Below are 6,000 nucleotides of genomic sequence, written 5' to 3'. Positions count from 1 at the left end.
TTTCTCCAGGCTTGTGAGATCAGGAGTTCTTCCTTGAAGGCTGCTGTTTAACGACTTGGTTGCTACTTATCCTAAAGGTGGCTTTCCGTTGCACTTTTTAATAAGGTGAGCACATTTATTTTGAGCAATGATAAATTTCAGGATTACTATTGCCTGAAGCTGCCCTTCTCAGGCCTCCACCCTACCCTCAAAGTCACTTTTGACCGGTGATGAAACACAGAATGCATCAGACTCCATTCTCTGAGTTGAGTGTAAAGGAAGAGGTGGAAATCGCGGGGGTGGATTAGAACAGAAACCATTCTGCAGCCCCAGCTTGGGCGCTGAAATAGCCCCCAGAAATGTGATACGTGGTAAACGTCTTGCTCACTTATAACCCGTAGAAATGACGAGGGACATCATGCAGACTTTTAGAGATAACGTGGGGACAGGGACCCTTGTTTTAAGGCCCACTTTAGGCATTAAGAACACACAGAGCACACTGCTTTCTGACATGACCGTTTTAGCCCCAACACCAAACGGAAAAACTTTTTCTTTCCCCTCCCCCACCGCTTTATTTGTGTACTGGTGTTTACCCTGGAACCCCAGCTTTCTGGGGACCCTGAACCCCACCACCACCTTCCAGACCAGCCTGAGAGCAGGGGACTCCAGCGCGGGGCCCCGGATCGCACTTCGGCGCTGAAACGACGCGGCTGGAGCGAGCCTTCCCTCCCGGGGCGGGGGGTGCAGGCTAGGCGGCCGGCAGCGCAGGGCTGCCCGCTACCCCGCAGCCGAGGGCACGCAGAGCGGGGAGACGGCGCCTGGGGCCAGGGGCGCGCGGAGCCGGGGGCGCGGGCGGGGCGGGCGGCTGCAGGGCCCGGCGCGCCACCGCGCGAGCGGCTGGGTCACAGCCCGGGCCGCGCCGCCCGCTCCGCGAGGAAGTGACGACTGCGCCGTCCCGAGAGCAACAAAGTTTGAGTCTGCGGGCCGCACTCGCCTGCGCCCCACACCCCTCCGAGCAGCCCGGGGATCCAGCACGCAGGTGAGCCGCGGGCTCGGCGCCCCCTCCCGCCACCGGGCGCTGGCGTGGGGCTCGGAATCGTTCTAGGGCTCGGGCTGGGCCGCGCGGACGCGGATGTGGCGGGCCGGGTTGGGCCGGGCGCTGGGGTGCGGGGGTGCTGCAGGGAGGGAGCTCGGCGGCCGGGATCGGGGCGCCGGGCTGCGCCGGTGTTGTCCCCGCTTTGCCGCGGGACTTCAAACAGCAAGGGCTGCAGCGGGGCCAGCTCCTGGCGCCGTTGGCCTGAGGTGGGGTGGGGGGAAGGGGCTTTCCGGGGCCTACGTCTGCAGCCAGGCCTCCGCCCAGCGCCTCCATCCCTGCAGGCTGGGCGCAGCTCTCGGCCCCCGCCCGGTGCTTCCCTGGGAAATGACCTCTTCCTCTTCGCAGCCCTTGTCGAGGGCGCAGGAAGGAAGTTAAAGGAACTTTCGCCGGACTTATATTTGCTTGGCCTTCCTGGGACGAAGAGCAGAGCAGCTCGGAAGTTTGGGAAAACAACCCTACGCATTTCCAGAAAACCAAACCCGAATTTGCCCCAAGCCCCCTTGAAATGAATCGCTCCTGGCTCCCGCTCTACCCTCCCCAACCATGTCCCAAACCTGACAGTGATCGCTAAGGCCTAACACTTTGCAATTTAGCCATAAAAACTGTCAGCACACCCACGTACATATGTGAGTGTTTTCTATATAAAACTCAGAAACCCGCTTCCAGCGGACTCTGTGGCATCTCGTTCTTTTCTGTTTCCTAAAACTGCAAGGGCTGCAGCAATGTGCTGCAGGAACTTTGACGGTGGTTCCCGCCGCCCTCGGTAGCCTCGTGGCGCAGGGTTTTTTAAAGAACAGCTGAGAAGTTTGGGACGTCCCTGCAGAGTAACTCGGGGCTGGCGGCCCGGGCCAGTGGCGAGACTGCAACTGTAGCGGCGGCGGCGGGGACACGTTGGTGTGTGCAGGAAAGTGCGTCCGAGCCGTGGAGACTCGAGATGGGGTGTCCTAGAGGTTGAATGGTGCAGTTCCTAGCAGCAGCTTCCTGCCGGCCTGTAATTACAGCGTGATTGCACAGTCAGGCATTGTTGGCGTGGATGTTTATACACAGGCTATTGTGCAAGACCTCGGTGGTGGCGAACAAAACGCGGCTTTGCATTGCAAATGCCCAGGATAGATCTGGGTCTGAGCTGCGGTCTCCAAATTCTTTTTGCCCTTTAACCCTAGCTGGCTGATTTATTTCTTTACCTCTCTCTCACTTTTGACGACTTGTCCAAAGCCTGAGATGTGGGGTGGACTTGGGAGGCCACTACACTCCTATCTTAGGCAGCCTGAAAAGTATCCCAGGAACTGTACCCTTATTTGTCTCCGGAGAAAATGTGGGATGACGTCAGTAGGAAAAGGAGATGGGAGATGGCTATCAATCTCTCTAAACGGGAAAGCTGTTTGAATTAGCAAAATTGCACGGGTGGCTGGGTTGGGGCTGAGTTGCAAAGAGGACTCGTCAGACCATGTGTGACTGAGCTGGCGTGCTAGACTTTAAGCCTGGAAGTGTCAGCTGCAGAAACTTAGTAGGTGGTGGGTCCTAATTCCTTTATTGTGTTCTGGGCAAAGAGGAAACGTGCAAGTGCCGACACTTTTGTCTGTGCTGGTGGTCTGGGTCTGGGAGGGGCAGAGGAGTGACTCCTCCTTCTCCAGAGGAGCCCTAGGCCCACTTTCTTAGCAGGGACTGTGGCACATACCAGAGCAGGGATCCTTCCATCTGCCATGCTGCCTTGCAGGAAGGGAGCCAAGCCTGCAAGTATGGAAAGAAGGCAAACAGTTTCTTGTTGAGGGCCTTACAGGGGGATAATTGTATAGAGAGATTTAAAACACAGTAAAAAAAGGCGTGTATTGGATTTGTGCAGGGCCATCGTTTTCACATTCTAAATCTCAACCTGATAACTCCCTGTCCTAGGCAGAAGACATGGGGAGCACTCAGCCCAGGTAGGTTGCTGTGTGGCTAGGTGGTACCACCTTATGCCGGGCATGGGCAGCCTCTCTGCTCAGAGTGGCAGGTACTGATGATTCCAGTGCACTGGAGTTTCTCCATGCTTGGCCTTCTTTCCAGCCAAGTATCAGGTTCACCTGGAGGAAAAATGCTGTTTTGCAGCCTCGTGCCAGGTGTGTGTCACGGGCACAGTGACCGTTTGTCAAACCAAAAGATTAGGGCACAGTCCCTGGCAGGTACCTGTGTGCTTCCAGAAACTCGAGGACAAACATGTAAAATCAGGACAGTTCTGGAAAGTCTGGCATGTATGGTTACAGTTGCCACAGGGGAATGAGGTTTGAGCAAAAGCAGCACTATGGTAGGAGTCACCACAGGTTGCACAACCCTCTTTTCTAGAGACATTTGGTTTTTACTGATCTTGACTGTGAAGGTCCTGGTTAGCTGGATCACCTGACCAGGACTGCCATAATGAAGGCCTGCTGGTGCCTGGCGCTAGTCTTGAGGGGCAGGAGAGGGAATCGTTCCCTTCTGACCCCAAAGCTTTGAGTTTTCAGTCCTTTGTGTTCGTGTAGAATTTACAGAGACTAAGAGTGCCCCAAAGCCCTCCAGAGTGTGGCTGGGAGAGTGGAGGGGAGGGGCCTCTTGTAAAGGCCAGAGAAAGAAGGAAGCCAGGCTCCAGGGAGCTGCGGAGCCACATGCAGGCCCCGCACCTTCAGTTCCCTCTGGCAGATTTTGGTGCATAACTCAGGCCCTTTCCCTGGCTTGCTCAGCTTTGCCTCTGCATTCAGGGAGCTTGCCCCGAAGTTGTTACACAGAGACAGAATCGTAACCCTGACTTCCTCCTTCACCTTAACTAAATGGTGGTTTATAACTTCAAGTTGCTGCCTAGTTCACGGCTCCAGAGCAGCTCTGCCTGCTGCCTCGCCATGCACAACTAGGAACAACAGTGAAAAAGCTCTGATTCAAAACTTGACAAGAGATTTTAAAAACAGTTTTATTGTTCTAAGAGGAAAAAATATTGGACGTAATTAGGGAACCCAGCAACTCTGGCAGAAACCCCGAGGTGCCACTGAGAGAAGCCCATGGAGGAGTCTCCTGGAGAGGGTGGTCTTCAAAGGGAGGCTGCCCAGGCCCAGCATTGCTATTTCCATTCATCTGCCCCTTCCTAGCTGCCCCACTTCCTATACCACAACCCAGTGTTTTGACATCACAACTCACCTCCAAAAAAGGAGGCTGAACACCCCCAGCTAAAGAGAGCATTCCAGTCGTGTAAGAACGCACTACAGTTTTCCAGACACCACGGCTGGCAGTTCTGTCCTGCAGATTTGTTTCCGTCTTTAAAATGTGCCCCTCTTCATTTCTTGTTCTCACTGAAGCATCTCTTTGTGAGCCCCTTAAACCTTCTTTTTTCTCGTCTGCATGACACAGGGCAAATGCTTTACGACTTTCTGTCTCAAGTGCCACTTGAAATACACACAGGGCTTTGAATAAGCTTCGGATAAAGGCCTGCTCTGTAATCTCACTTAAAATGCCTCTTTGCAAGGGTCACCTTCCTGCTCAGCAACCTTCAATGGCTCCCCACTGTCTGCATGGTAAGGATCAAACTTCTAGGCCGGCAGTTAGGGCCCTTCTCCACAGGGGTCTGACCTTTGCTGCTCTCCCATCCTAACCCTCGGCTCTGACCCGGTGACCCACTCTGTGTGTTTGTCCAAACCACTGGTGGCAAGAATTCCTACCTCCCATGCTTCCCCAGAGGACTGGAATGCCTCCTTCCTCTCATCTACTTGGCTCAGTCCTGCTCCCTTCCAGTCCTGTTCGTGTCCTCCTCCTTGAGAATTTCTCCCTGTCTCACCCTGTGGGCCTCCCCCTGGGACTCCAGCAACATCACCCTGGGCCCTGTGCTGAGGAAAACCTTGAGTCCTGGTCTAAGAATTTTCACTTTCTGTTTTGGGCCATGACTTTGATCATATCCCCTGTTCAGCAAATTAAATGAGCCTCTGGGTGAATAAATATTACGATTCTTCAACTAAACTGGAAGCCCTGTTTTATATATCTTTGTATGCCCAGGCCTGGTGCCCCACTCATAACAAGTCTCAATAAATGTTTTATGATGCTGATACAAAGAGCAGCGGCCATCAGATTTCATCCACTTGGACACCCAAGCCAAGCACCAAAGGCCGTGGTTCCTGGTCTGAATTCTGAACATTAAGCCAAGCCTGCCTTCTCTGCCTGTTAGCCACCCTCAGGCTCCTCCTGGCTTTGCACCTCATTGTTTTGCTCCATTTCCAGCATCTCTTTCCTGACTGTCAGTATCTTCCCAGCTTTGGCCCTGGCTCCTTTTGTCCCAGTCAGCCTGCCCTGTGATGCCCTGCGCCTCTGCTCTGGCTCTGAGGTGGGATGGTTTGTTACTAGGGTTGGCCTGACCTTCTGAGGAACCAGTTTGATAGAAGGAGGTAGGACCAACTTGCAGGCAAGACTTGTGAAGACAGCCAGGCGCAGTGGCTTACGCCAATAATCCCAGCACATTTGGAAGCTGAGGCGGAAGGATCGCTTGAGCCTAGAAGTTCAAGACCAGCCTAGGCAATGTGGCAAGACCCCTTCTCTGTAAAAAAGTGCAAAAAATTAGGCATGTTGGCGTGTGCCTGTAGTCCCAGTTACTTGGGAGGCTGAGGTAGGAGGATTGTATGCCACTGCACTCCAGCTTGGGTGACAGAGATTCTCTCTCTCTCTTCATATGTCTATATATATATATATATATATATAGACTGTGAGGAGGGCAAAGTGAGGCTTCCTGGTTGGCCGGATGCTTGTTTTGCCCAAATAGGTGTTGAACTTACAAAACCAGGCTAAACTATAAAACTGAGTTTTTGGGGAGATCCTGGCTGAACTCTAGCATTGGACTTGGCTAAGAGGACTGTGTTGCCTTTAGCCAGTCCTCATGCTGTTAATCACAACCTTGCCTCATAAGCCAGATTCTTTCTTTTTTGAAAAATAATTCA

General features: G+C 53.5%; 1 protein-coding gene across 2 annotated transcripts in view; it reads left to right on the top strand.

The window, feature by feature from the left end:
• Positions 1 to 6,000, top strand: part of MIDEAS (mitotic deacetylase associated SANT domain protein) — a 73,230-nt gene continuing 67,230 nt past the window's right edge. Inside the window, exons 1-2 of one of the 2 annotated variants that reach the window (XM_054447829.2) lie at positions 1 to 105; positions 586 to 1,018. The gene's annotated coding sequence lies outside the window, so the exon portion shown is untranslated. Of the gene's footprint in view, positions 106 to 585; positions 1,019 to 6,000 lie in introns of those variants that run through there. The other variant, XM_063651823.1, reaches the window with a different exon arrangement.

This window comes from Pongo pygmaeus, chromosome 15 (genome assembly GCF_028885625.2).
Source record: "Pongo pygmaeus isolate AG05252 chromosome 15, NHGRI_mPonPyg2-v2.0_pri, whole genome shotgun sequence".
NCBI lineage: Eukaryota > Metazoa > Chordata > Mammalia > Primates > Hominidae > Pongo > Pongo pygmaeus.
Note: the sequence above shows the minus strand (reverse complement) of the source record. Positions and strands in the feature narration are given on the sequence as shown.